The sequence below is a fragment of the Apium graveolens genome, chromosome 3 (genome assembly GCF_009905375.1).
Source record: "Apium graveolens cultivar Ventura chromosome 3, ASM990537v1, whole genome shotgun sequence".
NCBI lineage: Eukaryota > Viridiplantae > Streptophyta > Magnoliopsida > Apiales > Apiaceae > Apium > Apium graveolens.
In genome coordinates, this window is record NC_133649.1 from 136607462 (window position 1) to 136627608 (window position 20147).

A 20147-nucleotide genomic window follows, 5' to 3' on the forward strand; every position below is an offset into this window, starting at 1 on the left:
ACGACTTGCATGTCGTCAATCTTTGTAATCATAAATCTCGAATGTAACTCGAGTTATTCTTGTAAGTTCATTAGATTAGTTTTACTTTCAATCTATGTAATGTAATTGAAGACTCAAGAAGGTTATCCAATGGAGGTGATACAAAGAAGAAGATGAGGCATACAAGAAGTCTAAACAAAGAAGAAGACTTATGTAATAAGTAGTTGTATTTATTTCCATCATCATATTAGATTGACCTTGATCTTTATCATGAGCTTGATAAAGATCGCATAGGATGGGGCCATAACCAAACACATTTACTTTATTACACTTTACATTTACTTGTTTATTTAATTTTATATATGAGATATATGCCTATATTTACCATGCGATGATAGATTTAGGTGAACTTAAATCAATACAAGGCGTGCTCTAGAAAATCTAGAATAAGAATAATTTCTTGCCTTAACAATAATATTATGAATACAATCATGAGATTCTTGTGTTTATGAAACACGTAATTAAATATGAATTTTCAATATTGAGAGAAAGGATGATTCTGTCAAAAGCAGATTTCTATCTGTAAGAAATGGGTATTAAGTGACGCCTCTTGACAATGCTCCCCCCGATCTGGGAATCATCTGATTATCGATTATTGATTTGAAATATTTAATTTAAAAGGAAGAATCTCTTTATAATATGATTATGATTGTAACATAATATAATCCCTCTAAAATTAAATAATATCAAGGTAGTAATTGGCCAATGACACAACGGGCTTGTGCCGGTCATAGCCTTCCAACATGGTAGAAAGTGGTTCTTATTTTTAAATTATTGTCGTTTCGTGCTACAGCCGAGGGCTTTGATTTCGAAATAAGAAATACTTGTCTATTATATAAAGATGTGTACATTGAATTAGAATCTAAAGGTCGTTACGTGCTACAGCCGTGGGCCGTTGAAGACTGATTCAATTGTACGAAATGTTGGGTTAGACTTGACTTAGAATATTGAGTTTGTCGTGCTACAGCCGTGACTCAATTATTCAAGAGGCTAAAGTTTTATTAGGGAATAACATAAGATGTAATTGACAAGAGTTGTCTGCCTATTGAACATCACATGATGTTTCGTGCTACAGCCGAGGTTGTGTGATGGAATGTAGGATCCCTATTCCTACTAGCATTATGAATGCTTAATTTTCACTTAGGGGTTGTATAAATTAGATAAACTAGTGGGAACCACTTATGAATAAAGACCCGATTCATATAATGTCTTGAAATGAAATTAAATATTTGCTAAGTGTTGTTATGTGTTCATCATTTACAGATTTACTATATTCGTTATGTCTTCTGCTCTATCACTCCGGAGTATACTAGATGCTCACAAGTTGACTGGTCCTAATTTTGCTGACTGGCTTCAAAACTTGAGAATTGTTCTCAGGGTTGGGAAGCTGGAATATGTGCTTGACTCACCTAAGCCTACTGAACCTGCTAGCGATGCACATAAAGATGAACATATTGTGTATCGTAAGTGGATAGATGATGTAAATGTTGCTCAATGCATCATGCTAGCTTCCATGAATATTGAGCTACAAAAGCAACATGAGCATATGGATGCTCACACTACCCTTATGCATCTACAAGAGTTGTATGATGTGGCAGGGAGGACAGCTCGATATGAGATATCGAAGGAACTGTTCGGTTGTAGGATGTCTGAGGGATCATCTGTGAATGACCATGTACTTAAGATGATCAATTTGATTGAACGTCTTGGACAACTTGGTTTTGCCATGGATGGGGAGCTGAGCCAAGACTTGATCTTGCAATCACTTTCGAGTTCGTTCTCGCAGTTTGTTGTGAACTTTCACATGAATAAGCTGGATGTCAGCCTGCCTAAACTCCACAACATGTTGAAGACTGCGGAATCGAATTTTCCCCTAAGAAGAGTTCTGTTCTTCTAATTGGTGAAGGTTCCAATCCTAAGAAAAGGAAGAAGAATCCTTCCACGAAGAAGAAAGTAGGTGAGAAAAAGCCGGTTCCACCAAAAGCTGAAGACCCTAAGAGCAAAGTTGTTTGCTTTCACTGTAACAAGGTGGGGCACTGGAAGAGGAACTGCAAGGTTTACCTTGCAGAATTGAAGAAGAAGAAGGGTAATGAGACTACCGCTTCTGATTCAGGTATGTTCATGATCGAAGTTAATATGTCACTAAGTCAAATTTTTACTTGGGTATTAGATACCGCCTGTGGTTCTCATATTTGCAATTCGTTGCAGGGACTAAGGAGAAGTAGGACTCTTGAAGAAGAGGAGGTGATTCTACGGATGGGAAATGGAGCAAGAGTTGCTGCTGAAGTTGTAGGATCATTTCATTTACATATGCCTACGGCAAGACTATTGTTCTAAATAATTATTATTTTGTTCCCTCGATTGTGAGGAATATTATTTCTATTCCATGTTAGACTTGGCTGGATTTTTGTTTGTTGTTAGGTCCCAATGTTTTTGTAGAAGGGGGGGGGGTTGAATACAAACAGTACCGAATAATCGAATTAAATGCGGAATAAAAAATGTGAAACAAAATTCAAGTTAAATAAAAATATTATTAAACTTGAAAGGTGTTACAACAACTGTATCGATTACAAGGAATTAATCTCAAATTAATTATCACAAATTTAGAATAAATTCGACATGAACTTTTTCTATTTTTGCAATAGTTAGAATCAAATGCTAAACGTGATTTGAGATTAAGTTCTAGGGATTTTGATCCGCTAGATTGATACACAAGAACAAGATAAATAATTCTAGTGGTTTGGATTTAACATTAACAAACTAGAATTTTGATCTTGATGTAAGTAGATGAAAAATGAAATATTTGCTGCGGCTGCTTTTTTCTTGACTTGTGTGTTGGATATTTTTTTTATGAGATGCTGCTCCTCTGCTTCTATTTAATCAACAGCCGAATAGAATTTAATTGGCATGACAATCCTATAGCTGGCAAGACTTTTGGTAGGACAATGGATTGAACTAGCAAGACAATCTGAATGAACTAGCATGACAATCAGAATGAACTAGCAAGACAATCCTTCTCCTAGTGTAACTTTCGGTGAGACTATTGAAAATGGCCTAGCATGACAATCGGTATGACAATCCTGATTGTCATGCTAGTTCATTTTCAATTGTCTTGCTGATTTAATGCAGATTTTAATCCAATTTAAATTCTGAAAATTCCTAAAATTAATTCAGAATTAATTAATCAATTAATTCAATTAATAAATAAATTATTCTTCGCAGATATAATTTATTTTCTTAATTAAATTAGATGACTTAATTAATTAATAGAGAATTAATTCTAGTCTTCAACATCACCCATCTTTCTGCAGATCTTCTGAAAATCACTGAAAATTATGAATCAATTCCACCACTTCAACGTTGACACTCGATGTACTGTCTGGTTTATGAGTGACTAACTTCCGTGACGTTTTTTCATGTCTTGACTTTGACACTTTGATTTTCTTCAGATTAAATCCTTGTAATTAATGATACTCTGACGAGATCTCTGTCACTTGATTAAATCCACGATCTTGATTTATATCACTGAGGCATGATCAACTTCTTGAACTTCTTCCAGTGAATTAACTCCTCAAGTCTGTAGATGAACCTTGTTTCTAAATCCTTTGACAGATATTACTTTGCGAGATCTCTCTGACGGTCGATCCACTATTTACTTATTACATTCTTATTTGAGTTGAGTTGAATCCTCGAATATACAAATAGGTCTATGACATATGACTTACAATCTCCCCCTATTTGTTTGTTAGACAATAACACACAAATACCTAGAGGATAACTCAACTAACAAATAAGAAAAAGATATAAACATACATGCAAAGTAAATAGCAGAAAAGTTCTGGATGAGATTTAACATTTTCCAGATTCCAAGTAGATGTTCCTCTAGACTGAACATATCTTCAAGTAGTTCCATCTTCATTTGTACAACCACATTTCCTGTTGAGAAGCCCATATCTCTTGCTTCTCCCCCTATGAGAATCAACTGATTAAAGAAGATCACCTTCGTTTAACCACCTCTCCCGTACAATAGGATCCGCAGATAAAAACCAATGGTACTCCCCTAACTGCTTCTTCCCTTACTAGCAAATCACCTTGTGTTTACCACCTCTCACGTACAATAGGATCCGTAGTTAGAAACAACAATGGTGTGGTGTAGTGTACATTTTTAGGATCTTTTTCTTCCTCCCTGCTATTTCTCCCCCTTAGTTGAGGAATCCTCCAAACTATTTCTTAAGCTTTTATCTCCCCCTTAAAGAAGGAATGTATGCCGTCGTCTGAAGGAGTTCTCATATTTCACTTGTTAGGTCCCAATGTGTTTGTAGAAGGGGGGGTTGAATACAAACAGTACCGAATAATCGAATTAAATGCGGAATAAAAAATGTGAAACAAAATTCAAGTTAAATAAAAATATTATTAAACTTGAAAGGTGTTACAACAACTGTATCGATTACAAGGAATTAATCTCAAATTAATTATCACAAATTTAGAATAAATTCGACATGAACTTTTTCTATTTTTGCAATAATTAGAATCAAATGCTAAACGCGATTTGAGATTAAGTTCTAGGGATTTTGATCCGCTAGATTGATACACAAGAACAAGATAAATAATTCTAGTGGTTTGGATTTAACATTAACAAACTAGAATTTTGATCTTGATGTAAGCAGATGAAAAATGAAATTTTTGTTGCGGCTGCTTTGTTCTTGACTTGTGTGTTGGATATTTTTTTTATGAGATGCTGCTCCTCTGCTTCTATTTAATCAACAGCCGAATAGAATTTAATTGGCATGACAATCCTATAGCTGGCAAGACTTTCGGTAGGACAATGGATTGAACTAGCAAGACAATCTGAATGAACTAGCATGACAATCAGAATGAACTAGCAAGACAATCCTTCTCCTAGTGTAACTTTCGGTGAGACTATTGAAAATGGCCTAGCATGACAATCGGTATGACAATCCTGATTGTCATGCTAGTTCATTTTCAATTGTCTTGCTGATTTAATGCAGATTTTAATCCAATTTAAATTCTGAAAATTCCTAAAATTAATTCAGAATTAATTAATCAATTAATTCAATTAATAAATAAATTATTCTTTGCAGATATAATTTATTTTCTTAATTAAATTAGATGACTTAATTAATTAATAGAGAATTAATTCTAGTCTTCAACAGCACCCATCCTTCTGCAGATCTTCTGAAAATCACTGAAAATTATGAATCAATTCCACCACTTCAACTGTTGACACTCGATGTACTGTCTGGTTCATGAGTGACTAACTTCCGTGACGTTTCTTCATGTCTTGACTTTGACACTTTGATTTTCTTCAGATTAAATCCTTGTAATTAATGATACTCTGACGAGATCTCTGTCACTTGATTAAATCCACGATCTTGATTTATATCACTGAGGCATGATCAACTTCTTGAACTTCTTCCAGTGAATTAACTCCTCAAGTCTGTAGATGAACCTTGTTTCTGAATCCTTTGACAGATATTACTTTGCGAGATCTCTCTGACGGTCGATCCACTATTTACTTATTACATTCTTATTTGAGTTGAGTTGAATCCTCGAATATACAAATAGGTCTATGACATATGACTTACAATCTCCCCCTATTTGTTTGTTAGACAATAACACACAAATACCTAGAGGATAACTCAACTAACAAATAAGAAAAAGATATAAACATACATGCAAAGTAAATAGCAGAAAAGTTCTGGATGAGATTTAACATTTTCCAGATTCCAAGTAGATGTTCCTCTAGACTGAACATATCTTCAAGTAGTTCCATCTTCATTTGTACAACCACATTTCCTGTTGAGAAGCCCATATCTCTTGCTTCTCCCCCTATGAGAATCAACTGATTAAAGAAGATCACCTTCGTTTTACCACCTCTCCCGTACAATAGGATCCGCAGATAAAAACCAATGGTACTCCCCTAACTGCTTCTTCCCTTACTAGGAAATCACCTTGTGTTTACCACCTCTCCCGTACAATAGGATCCGTAGTTAGAAACAACAATGGTGTGGTGTAGTGTACATTTTTAGGATCTTTTTCTTCCTCCCTGCTATTTCTCCCCCTTAGTTGAGGAATCCTCCAAACTATTTCTTAAGCTTTTATCTCCCCCTTAAAGAAGGAATGTATGCCGTCGTCTGAAGGAGTTCTCATATTTCACTTGGTTGGAAAAGAAATAACAAGTAGTTTCTCTTTCTTCGTCACTGTGAGCGTGTGATTGTGTTTTAGTGTACCTCACATGTGTTTCACTCTTCTCTCCACTCGTGTTTACACTCATTCTCACAAGTGTATCACTCTTCTCTCATAGCTCCATAATCCAGCTGTACCTGCAAGGAAAATCACCTTAGCCATCCTTAAAGGAGGTCATAGGTGGTGCAATGGGAGTTCACAAATCCCCATCCTTGTTAAACTCGTCAGATAAATCTGAGTCATAATCTACAAGTTGCTAGTTTCCCTTTTAGGGTTCCAGATTTGAATTCTGGGAAGGTAAACAATGATCCAACGATTTTAGCATAAAGATCAAAGTTCCCTTCTAATGTCTGTGAAGACACTTCCTTGTGACTTATCAGGTAATATCTGAATCATTGTCAACAAGTTGCCGATCTGCACCTATGTCAGATCCACTATCCGCAAATGCATCCAGGGGATTTAAGCCTGGGGAGGTAGACACTAACCACTGACATATGGCTTTTAGATCAGTATCCTCTCCTAACACCTGTAAAGGCAATTGGTCCACTAACGAACCTTGAACAATCGAATCTGACCTTAAAATGGTCGAAACTCTTATTTCCGTCAACTCATCCTTTGTGTGTGTAACATTTCCTTGTGCATCAAGAATTGTTTATGTTTGAAATGGTGACACTACATCGGATACCTTGGCCGACAGGCAAATTTCAATAGACGCACCCTGTTGAGAGAATGAATCTAGTAACTGTTTTTGTGCCTTTTCAGCCATTACATCTTTTTGAGAAGATGTATGGGGGCTAGCAGTTGTCTCGGTTTAAATACTACTCATCTATGTAGGAGACAGAGCTACTGGGTTGACTACAGAACCTTCCTTATGTGGTGCACTAGGCACTATCTCCCTCACGCTCATTCATACTACTTTTAGTGGTAAAAAAGTGTTGGTTGGTTCTGTTTTTGTGTTTGTCTTTACAGTCTGGGACAGACGTTGTGGGTTTTCAACCTCATGACTGTCAATGAAAGAAAGTCATTGGAGACTGAACCTGTATCATAGAATAAATGGTAATAGAGAGAAAATGATTTACAATAGTGATTTCAAAAGACTTTACATGAAATAAGAAATCACTAATGTAGAAAGAAGTTTAAATTTTTTTTTATTTTTCACTATGAATGAGTTTTTGATAAAACACTGATCACTTAGGGTAAAGTCTAAGTAATTCTCATTCATGTCAAAAGCTTACAAATATCTGCAACATAATGTTAACAACATATCATTGACCGATACTTGTCAAGTACTTTAGATACTAATTGTTATGTTGCATAACCAATATACCACTGCACTTATAAAACAATATGATTGTGCCTAGTGATAAGATAGTTATTAATATGACGACTCTACTTATTCATATAAAATTATAACTTCTGTTAGAGTGCCATACCATGTCCTTGATGATTGCTTGAGCAGTATACTAGTTCATACCAACCTGAAGTGAGATTGTGAAGAAGAGATTGCATAGTCCAATAGATATGCAGCTGCAAGGTCCATGAACTGTGGTGTACTGACTTCCTCTTTTAACTCACCAACCAGGAGTACACTTGTACACATCTTACTAGAGTCCAATTCCAAGTGTAATGTGCAGCAGGTGCCTGATATGTCGTAATATTCTCAAGTCTCGTCACTGGTGCTATATGTTAGATATTGCTTCCTGATAATAACCTAGCACAATATACAAAATTACAATGATAACATTCCCAGCTTGCAAACCGCCATATCCCTCAGATAAACCTTTGCTGTTATCTCCAAAGGTAACCATGGGGCCAGCTTTCTCAACCACATTTGATAGCAGGGCTCTATCTCCGGTCATATGTCTTGATGATCCACTGTCAAGAATCCACACTACCGGTTATACTTGTTTAATGCCCTGCACTACAAATGGATTAGACCTTCTTTGGAACCCAAACTTGGTTGGGCCCGGCATACTTGTAGAACTGTCCTTTGTCAGGCAAAACAACATTTTTAATTTTAATTGTCTCAACTTTCTCAATGACTGAACATTTGACCTTGTAAACAGCCTTAACAAATTTCTATTTAAGCTTAGGCACAAATGTCTCCTTTCTAGCCTTAGAAGGACTAGCAGTCTTAGACCTATCATGCTTCTTGTTATTCACATGCTGACGAGGAGTAGTCTTATCATTAGACACATGCTTACCATTAAAATAAGCATACATCATATTATAAGCACAAGACATACAATTAGCAACACCACATGCATTATGAGAGTGATTAAGAGCAGGCAATTTATGCATGGTAGACATGGCATTTTTGTTATCCAACTCATGTGTGTCTGAGTTAGTCTCAGTTGCTTTCACAACTTTGACTGGAACTTTCGACACACTTGACTTGGAAACAACCTTCTCATTAGCAAGATCTTCAGCACGTATTTTTTCTTGAATAACAGAAGAGGTCGCATCAAATGGTTCAGCAATTGATGCTTTATAGAGGGGTTCATCAACACCCTTAAGCACATGTGGTACTTCCCTCCCTTTAGCACAGACATGAGGAGGGGAGTTTATGCCTAATTTTCCAATAGCAGCATTGTAATCATAACCTATTCCAGATGTTTGATTAACAGCTTGCTTACTGTAGAACTCTTTAGCCTTCGAACAAGAATTGAAGTAGGCTCTAACCTTAGTCTCGAGACCGGTGATCTTGTCTTTGAGAATAGTTTCGAGTTTTCTATAACAGTCAACTCTATTCTCTAGAAAAGATACCTGTTCTTTTAACTTGTCTTGATTAATGTGCACAAGTCTTAATTCATTGACCTCTTTCTCAAGGTCTGTGATCTGTAAACTTAACAGTTCATTATCACGACGTGCACAATCTAAGTTACCTCTTAGATGATAAACCATTTCAGCATCAGAAAGTTTTACCTCTATTATTGACGATGAAGCTTTTCCATCAATAGCCATAAGAGCAAGATTTCCTTCATCTTCATCTTCACTGTCAGTATCATCCCAGCTTCTTCCCTTTGCCAGATAAGCCCTTTCAGAGTTTTTTCTTACTTGCTTTGGCTTCCTACATTCTGTGGCAAAGTGTCCCAACTCATTGCAGTTATAGCATCTAATGGTGCTTCGATCAACCATCCCTGTTTTGTACCCACCATTGCTGGTGTTAGAGGATGAAGATCCACCTTTCTGGAATTTGTTGTAGTTGGACTTGTACTTAAGCTTGGGATTCCTCCTGAATCTGACATGGGAGAATCTCTTGACAATTTGGGCCATTGATTCATCTTCCAATTGCTCCAGCTCTTCCAAGGAATAAAAATCATCACTTGATTGATTTGAAGTAGGAGGATCATATTCTGCTACTAACTCATTTTCCTCACCCTTGGAAAACTGTACCATTCTTTCTAACTGTGGAGATTGTTGTTGTTGTTGACCTTCAGCTACAAGTGCAGTAGATGTGCTGACCATTCTATCCTTCCCGTAGACTTCCTTCTGTTGAATCTGCTCCAACTCATAGGTTTTTAACACTCCATAGAGCCTTTCCAAAGAAATCTCACTCAGGTCTCTAGCTTCTCTAATGGCAGTGATTCTATGTTCAAGATGAGCTGGCAGTGTTAAAAGGAACTTTTTGTTGACCTCCCTGATTGAATAATACTTTCCATTGATGTTCAGGTTGTTGATCAACGCATTGTACCTCTCAAACACTTTAGTAATTCCTTCTCCTGGATTTGATTTGAAATGTTCATATTCAGAGGTTAGGATTTCCAACTTGTTCTCCCTAACTTCCTCTGTGCCTTCATTAATCACCTCAATAGTTTCCCACATGTGTTTGGAATTTTTACAGTTCATCACATGTCTGTTCATCAAGGGATCAAGGGAATCAATTAATATTAATTGAAGGCTGGCATCCAAGGAGGCTTCTTCCTTCTCAGCAGGAGTAAAATCTTCAGGCTCTTTTGGATAGGTTCTAGCTTCAGTAGTCATCACACCATCTATTATTACCTCCGGTTCAATAACCATCGGAGTTTTTATACCCTTCTTTAACAAGTTTGAATATTTGGGATTTGCAACTTGTAAAAATAATAGCATCTTCTTCTTCCACATGATATAATTCTCTTTATCAAATTGTGGAATTTTAACGGTTCCAACTTTATGTGAAGTCATTATGAATTTTTGAATAAATAAAAATTCAAGGAGTTGAAAAATCACAAAAGTCTAGGATCTTGATTTGTTCGTTAATCAGAAGGCTCTGATACCAATTGTTAGGTCCCAATGTGTTTGTAGAAGGGGGGGGTTGAATACAAATAGTACCGAATAATCGAATTAAATGCGGAATAAAAAATGTGAAACAAAATTCAAGTTAAATAAAAATATTATTAAACTTGAAAGGTGTTACAACAACTGTATCGATTACAAGGAATTAATCTCAAATTAATTATCACAAATTTAGAATAAATTCGACATGAACTTTTTTTATTTTTGCAATAATTAGAATCAAATGCTAAACGCGATTTGAGATTAAGTTCTAGGGATTTTGATCCGCTAGATTGATACACAAGAACAAGATAAATAATTCTAGTGGTTTGGATTTAACATTAACAAACTAGAATTTTGATCTTGATGTAAGCAGATGAAAAATGAAATATTTGTTGCGGCTGCTTTGTTCTTGACTTGTGTGTTGGATATTTTTTTTATGAGATGCTGCTCCTCTGCTTCTATTTAATCAACAGCCGAATAGAATTTAATTGGCATGACAATCCTATAGCTGGCAAGACTTTCGGTAGGACAATGGATTGAACTAGCAAGACAATCTGAATGAACTAGCATGACAATCAGAATGAACTAGCAAGACAATCCTTCTCCTAGTGTAACTTTCGGTGAGACTATTGAAAATGGCCTAGCATGACAATCGGTATGACAATCCTGATTGTCATGCTAGTTCATTTTCAATTGTCTTGCTGATTTAATGCAGATTTTAATCCAATTTAAATTCTGAAAATTCCTAAAATTAATTTAGAATTAATTAATCAATTAATTCAATTAATAAATAAATTATTCTTTGCAGATATAATTTATTTTCTTAATTAAATTAGATGACTTAATTAATTAATAGAGAATTAATTCTAGTCTTCAACAGCACCCATCCTTCTGCAGATCTTCTGAAAATCACTGAAAATTATGAATCAATTCCACCACTTCAACGTTGACACTCGATGTACTGTCTGGTTCATGAGTGACTAACTTCCGTGACGTTTCTTCATGTCTTGACTTTGACACTTTGATTTTCTTCAGATTAAATCCTTGTAATTAATGATACTCTGACGAGATCTCTGTCACTTGATTAAATCCACGATCTTGATTTATATCACTGAGGCATGATCAACTTCTTGAACTTCTTCCAGTGAATTAACTCCTCAAGTCTGTAGATGAACCTTGTTTCTGAATCCTTTGACAGATATTACTTTGCGAGATCTCTCTGACGGTCGATCCACTATTTACTTATTACATTCTTATTTGAGTTAAGTTGAATCCTCGAATATACAAATAGGTCTATGACATATGACTTACATTTGTTATTCAGAATAATAAATGTTCAGTTCTTAGAGATAACTTTCTTTATGGAAGTGGTATTTTAAACAATGGTCTGTATGTATGTGACGTAGAGCATAATTTACTACAAATTGAACATACTAATAAAAGAAAAAGGGATGATGAAAATCTCACTTTCTTGTGGCACTGCGGACTTGGTCATATTAGTGAAAATAGACTGCGGACATTGCATAAGGAAGGGTTACTTGACCCCTTTGATTTTGAATCATATCCTACATGCGAGTCTTATCTATTGGGTAAAATGACCAAATCTCCATTTAGTGGACATGGAGAGAGGGCTGCAGATTTGCTAGGATTGGTACACACAGATGTATGTGGACCGATGTCTACGCAAGCCATGGGTGGATTTTCATACTTTATTGCTTTCATAGATGATCGATCTAGATTCAGATATGTGTATTTGATGAAACACAAGTCTGAAGCCTTTGAAAAGTTCAAAGAATATAAGTATGAAGTAGAGAAACAAACCAAACATAGTATTATAACTCTTCGATCAGATCGAGGTGGTGAATACTTGAATGGAGAGTTTCTAGATTATCTCAAAGAAAATGGTATAGTCTCCCAGTGGACTCCTCCATATACTCCACAATTGAATGGGGTATCTGAAAGGAGAAATCGAACTTTGTTTGACATGGTTCGGTCCATGATGAGCTATGCGAATCTTCCAGTATTCCCGTGGGGTTATGCATTGGAAACCTCAGCATATTTACTGAATAAGGTGCCTTCCAAATCTGTTCCTCAAACTCCATATGAGATATGGAAAGAAAGGAAACCGAGTCTTAAACACGTTAAGATTTGGGGATGTCCAGCTTATGTCAAGAAAGTTGACCCAGATAGCTGGAATCTCGATCTGTAAAATATAATTTTATGGGATATACTAAAGGGACTTTAGGGTATTACTTTTACACCGATCATCGGGTGTTTGTCTCCAGACATGCTACCTTCTTGGAAAAGCAGTTTATCCTTGAAGGAAACAGTAGGAGCAAAATTGAACTTGATGAAGTTCAAGAAGCACAAACTACTACGGATCAAGTGGAAACACCTGTTCAGACTAAACAACCTTCTGTGGAATAGCCCATTCGTAGGTCAGGGAGAGTGTCTCGCCAACCTGAGAGGTATTATGACCTTGTCATTGAGAATGACAATGAGTTGTCAATCATTGATGATGACGACCCTGTGACCTATAATGAGTCTATGAGTAGTGTTGACTCAGAGAAATGGCATAGTACCATGAAATCCGAGATGGAATCTATGTATACCAACCAAGTCTGGACTCTGGTTGAGGCGCCTGAAGGTGTTAAGCCTATTGGGTGCAAGTGGGTATACAAAAGAAAGATTGGAACAGATGGGCAGGTGGAGACCTATAAGGCCAGGCTCATGGTAAAAGGATTCAGACAAAGGCAAGGGATTGACTTTGATGAAACTTTTTTGCCTGTAGCCCTGTTAAAATTAATTCAGATTTTGCTTGCGATTGCTGCTTACTACGACTATGAGATCTTGAAAATGGACATGAAAACGGCCTTCCTCAATGGGAAACTTGAAGAGGAAGTGTATATGACACAGCCAGAGGGTTTTCTTTCCAAGGGAAATGAACACCTAGTGTGTAAGCTGCTGCGAACCATATATGGTTTAAAGAAAGCTTCTCGTAGATGGAACATCCGTTTTGATGAGACAATCAAAGAGTTTGGTTTTATCAAAAACATATATGAACCATGTGTCTACAAAAAGGTTAGTGGGAGCGCGGTAACATTTCTTGTATTGTATTGAAAGAGGAGACGTCAAGAGAGTTGACACACATAACAACGTAGTAGACCAACTCACAAAGCCACTTTCTCAAAGTCACTTTGATCGTCATAAAGACAAGATGGGTATTAGATACCAGAGTGATTGGCTTTAGTACAAGTGGGAGATTGAAAGAGATGTGTCCTAAGTCCAATCATGTATGATGATTTAGGAATAACTTTTATGTAATCTGTTTTGATTTCATTGATATTAATAAAAGACTTGTTTTGGTTTTATTATGGGCTTTATCTATTTAAGTGTTTAAATAAGATATACCATAGTTTAGAGTAAAGTTTTATATGGATTATGATGAGATCATAATAATGAGACCTAAAAGATGATAACTCTAAACTTAAATATTTCCTGGTCGTAGGATTACTAACTGGTAATTAGTAATCCGCAAAGATCGGTACATACTATGTTTACTTCATTATGAAGGATGTCTGTTCTCATAGACATTTGTGTGGTGACACTATAGCTAGTATGTAGGTGCTTATTATAGAATAAGTTCACTGAACATGACTCACACAACTGAACAACTGATGGAGTTCACTCACGTGTCAGCAATTGTTCACATAGTGATAGTTGTACAAGTATCCTTAGACTTGAGGTCATCATAGTCATCTTGTGTACACTGAACTATGCTTTGGTTTAGTTCTTAGTCTCCAGGGATAATTATAAGGGCTCTACTGGGTATAGAAATTTGTACACGAAGATAGTGTATGATCAATAAAGGATCTACCCCTTCTAGTGAAAGAAGAGCATGTTCAATGCTGATCCACTTATGCTAGTTCAGGAATCTCTGGCCAGAGTGAATGAAATTAGAAAGGAGTTTCTAATTTACATTAAATAGAACTAAGCATAGTGAATGGGAAAGCAAATGATTAAATAAGATAGGCTTGACACAAGTTCCATGCCTTGCATTTAATCGTGACATTGCAGGGTATAAGGAATTGATTGTATGGTAACTACTCACTGAATAGGTTCTTGGTATTCTAAGCAGTGAATTCGTATTATCCGGATAGTCGCGATATGCTGAGAAGTATCCCTCACGATGTAGAATAAATATGATTAATTTATTAATTAATCATATTTAATGAATTAGAGAATTTATGTAAATAATGATAAAATAGTTTTATTATTATTTATTTCTACTACCGGCTTAATATTGAACCTACAGGGTCACACCATAAAAGAGAACGATTTAATGAAGGAGGAATTAATTAATAATGGTTGGTAATTATTTATATGTGAAATAAATAATTAATTAGCAGATTTAATAATTGATTAAATGAGATTTAATTAATTCTTAATATTATTAATTAAGAATTTAATTTTGGAAATTAAATCAAGTGAGAGAATTATTTTTCTAAAGTGTTTAGAAAAGGGATTAATGATTAAAAGGTATTTTAATTATTAGTTAATTGGTTAATAAGAATAATCAATTAAAGGGTTAAAAATAATAATATTTTATGGAAAATTTTCAGCTGAAAATTTTGCCTATAAATATACTATTATAAACCCAATTTACCTCAACCCAAATAATTAAACCTAATTCTAAAGTAGAACAAGAGGGAGGCAACTAATTCTCTCAACCTCTTCCTCCTCCATCACATTGTACTCTTGGTGGATACCGGTGGAGTGCTTCACACTTGAGAAGCAACTGCTAGGGATTTCCGTTCATCGTTCTTGAATCGCTATTAAAGACCTCCATCTTTCCATTAACGTAAAGCTTCTTAAGGTAAACATACTGAACTACGAATTAAATATTATTTTTCGAATGGATCCTGCGGAGGGTTTCGTTTTTTTTTAAGATTTAAATTTATGTTTTCGTTGCGTTTATGTGCTAAAAACCCTTCAAAAGTAACTTTTGAAAATGCCTATCTCTAAATTTTGAATAAAATAAAAATGCTTTATACATGTATTGCAGATAACTAGAAGATTCCTCCGTGGTAGTCGGGGCAGAGTTTCAGTTCCTTTCGTGTTAGTCTCCTCTGAGGTAGTTGTGTCAGACCAGAAATGGTCTGTTGAGTTGTTGTATTAAGATAGTATTGTCAAGGTGGTTGTAGTGAGTAGTTTTACTATTATGATGACCTAAGTCATACTTAAACCTGGAAAAGATATTGGTAAGAGGGGTCGTGATTATGTTTTATCAGAGAAATGAATTTTTTATGTTACTTGTTGTGTTGTGAATGACGTCAACTCTTGACCCCGGGGTTGAGGCCATCACATTCTGTCCTCAGAATCGCACTAAGGATCAGATAATGATATATTCCATCCATTTTTCTCAGATTGATCTCTCAACTTTACCACTTATCATAAACTTTTACTCGCAGTATTACCCATTACTCAACAACCTCTCGCTGACCTCATATTCCGTTAGTTGCTCCTATAACTCAACTCAAGTCTCCATTTTATATATAATGGGGATTAATTACTTTTCGTGATTATACACATATAAACACCCTATGTGTAATAACCCCAATTTTTGGGAAATTTTGAAACCCTTATGAATAGTGTTTTTGCTGAATGAGAAAACTTTTCATGCCACACTATGTAGGGGTTCTGATATGGATATTCTGAGATTTTATTAGTACTTTATATGGGATATAAGTGTATGTAAAGATCGTCAGAATCCAAATCCGAACACTTTGATTTTTCCCGGAAATCCAATAGATACGGAAAGGATTGAGTATAAGGTAACAGCATAAAAAGGATTTAAATTAAAGGATTATAATAGAGGATCATAAAAAGGAATATAATGTATTGAGAAAGGTTAAGGGAACCTAAGTAATAAGATCTCGGGTATGATCCTTCAAACGATAAACAAAAACGAAAGTTAAGCGAACCGTATAACAGATCAGTGGTCATTAGGCAAACAATTAGGAAGTAAATCAAAGGGATTAGAGAGGATGATGTCACCCAACCAATGAGAAGAGGACAAGGAGGGGAGGATGACATCATGAGGATGACACAAGCATGACATGGGAAGGAAGGAGATGTGGTGGCTTTTTAACCACACAAAATCAAGGGCAACTAGGTAATTTACTAAAACAAACACAAAAATCAAACCAACCAAGCCAAGCAAATCATTTTTCATCAAAATCAAAAAGAAACCAAGGCATTGTTCTTCATGCTCTCGGCTTTTTACTATTCCAAAGGCAAGGAATTTCAAAACTCAAGATCCAAGCCTCCTAAATTGGTAAGATAATTCCCTAATCATCTTCATGCTTAGTTAGGGCTATATCATGAGTTTAAGCCATTAATTCCTTCTCAATCTTCTTCATTTAATCAAAGAAGAAGACAATGAATAGTGTTTTCAAGTTTTTAACTTGAAATTTTTCTTGTTTTCCTTGAAGATCCAAGCATTCCTAAGACTTCTCAAAGCTTCTTAAGGCTTCCTAGCTCCTCCCACCACTTCAAGGAAGGTATATCATCTCCAAACCCTAGATTCCTATGTATTATAAGATGATTTTGAGTAGTAGGGTGATATTGTAGCTTGATGTTTGTGATTTAGAGTTTGGGATTGAAATGGTATTGAATCGGATTGGTAAATCTTGTTGTTTTGGTTAAAAGAATGTAGTATAGTTAAATTCAAGCTTAGGCATAAGTATGAATGTTAAAATTGAATTGGTTGGGGTTGTTATGATGTGATAAGGATGGATGTTGGTTGTATGTTGGATTTGAGGTTGAATTGGGTTGGTTTTGAATGGTTTTAAATTGGGAAATCGCGTAAACATAGCCGTCGTAACGTCCGATTTTCTTTAGACTGTTTTTGTACATAACATTAGGACCCTAGAACCCCCTGCTAGATTATGACCATTGCCATGTTTAGATAGCTCATGTTACGAGCTTCGTTTTGATATGTAGTTCGTTCGATTCCGATGCACGGTTTAGGAGAAACGACCATTTCAAATAACGGCGTTTCGCGAACGAAACTTTTCCCCTCGCCTTACTTTGAAACATAGGTTAAAGACCAAAAAGGGTTAATTAATGTATGAAACATTTATGGTAAGTGTGTTAGGCAGTTGGTAAGACACTCGCGAAGGAATCGCCTTAAAACTCATAAAGGTTAAATTATTAAAAATGGTGGAGCCGAGGGTACCCGGGTGACTTAAGCAAATCAGTAAGCGCAAAACAAGCGTTAGAGTCTAAGTTAGTTAAAGAATAGATTTACAAGTGACTTTGGTTTAATTCCAACTTGTTGTTTATAGGTTACCAGACTCGTCCCGAGCCTTTTATCACCCCAAGTCGCTCAGGCAAGTTTTCTACCCGATATACTGTTGTTGTGATGTAAATATATGTATATGCATTATCTTGTGATAGTGCATGATTGTTATTAGCAAATTTTGCGATATATTGGAGCATGCTGATATGGTATATATGCATGTCTGTTTCGTAATCTGGTTATCTATCTGTTGTTTTCAATGCTTATAGTTGCATAATACCTATGCTAGAAATAAGCAAGGAGTTGCGTATACCCTTAGTATAGGGGATAAAAGGTGAAAACATTTTCTAAAACCGGGAGTCGAGGATCCCGAGTAGATTCCGTATATATATATATATATATATTTATATATATATATATATGGTCATAGTTTTCAAAACTATTAATCGAATAAGGTTTATTCGATAACTTTATTTTATTTTATGAATATTATTTGAATATTCATTCGAGGGCTTATGACTCTTTATATTATTTATTGAATATTATTTCGAATATTATTCGAGGGCTTATGACTCTTTATATTATTTATTGAATATTATTTCGAATATTATTCGAGGGCTTATGACTCTTTTATATTATTATTGGATATTACTTGGATATTCATTTGAGGATGTATGACTCCTTTATTTTATGAATATTAATTATAATATTCATTCGAGGTATTATGACTCCGCTTATTACTTATTAATATTCTTTATTGTATTAAAGAATAAGGTGTCGATAATCAAACTTATTTTTGATTATTCAAATAAAGATAGTACTTTCGTATAAGTATATCTTTGGTTATTTAATACTCGTTTCAAGTATAAGTTTTAATACTTCTACTTCAATTATTTTTATAAAGATTATTCTTTATGGGAATATTATTTAAATAATAATATTCAGACATTTTATAAATATGCTGGGGACTGATTTACTTCATTAAATCAGCTTTACTCCAAACACTCTTCAAAGTGTTTTCGAGTCTTCAAAATGATTTTTAAAAGTTAGAGCGGATCCCAAAACTCATTTTTATATTTAAGATCTTCCTTTTTAAGGGGATTTCAATACTCGCTCAAAACCTGAGGGATCCGGCTCTGTGGTGTATTTTATATTCGCAACAAGGTTGCAGTTTTGGTAAATAAATTGATTACTTACCCAACGTTCGGGAAGTAAGTCCATCTATTGAGTCGGCATAAGCAACATGGGCTCAATGGGCGTCCATGATAGTGTAAGTGGCTCAGTGGGAGTCCATCAAATGCATAAGTGGCTGAGTGACAGTTCAGCATAAGGTCCTATTACGACCAGGGTGATGACCAGTGGGGAATTCATCCATCTACTAGTAGAAAAGGTTACTTATGGGTATCTTTGCGTGATCAGCAAGATATCTGGTTTATGCCAAAATTCTTTCCCTTTCCAAATTTATTGGATGTTTCAAACCCTGTTCATACTTAACATGACAGAGGTTTTCAGGAAATGTATAAAAGAAGATGTATATGTGGATATATATATATCAGAACTTAATGAAGTATATCCTAACTTCATTTCCTTTAATAATATTTCAAAGATTGAATCTATTCAAGTCTTATCTTGTGGTCTCATCAGTGGGATGAACTTTTGAAATTAATTATAACTTGAACGGTGGTAGTCCAAGTAGTATTTGGAAAAGATATAAGTATATTGGAGTATCTTGTAACTTCATCTTTTAAACTTATATCTAGTTAATAATTGTCTTATGAATGGCAAAGATTTTCAGAAAAATGTTGAGACAAGGTTAGATATATGAGATCACCTTGCAACGATATTTTTATACAGTTATACACTGGGACTTTGTGTGTATTATGCATGGAAGAGGACTTCCAAGATTTTGAAAAGTATATATGTATATATACTAAATATTTTGCGACTTCATCGCATTAAGATATCAAACTTGGTTCATTTCTTTTGACCAAGACTTTCATGAGTACTATGAGAAGGCTCATATACTATTAATCATTATACATATTATTTTGGTGGGCTTGCTGCTCACCCTTGCTTTCTTCTTTCATCACACAACAACAGATAGAAAAGATGAACAGGACCAAGCTCCCGATTCGCAAGCGATTGGGAGACGTTCCGCAGTTTACTAGAAGCATTGATGCCGCCGTAGCTGAGGTAGGAACTACCAATAGGCTAGGCTTTCAACTTCTGATGTACCAGATTTATGTATATTTATGAATTGTAATAATGGCAAAGAAATGTAAATTTATTCAGAAAACCTTTTAAGGTGTATTGGCAGATAATTGTGGAATAAAATGATTTG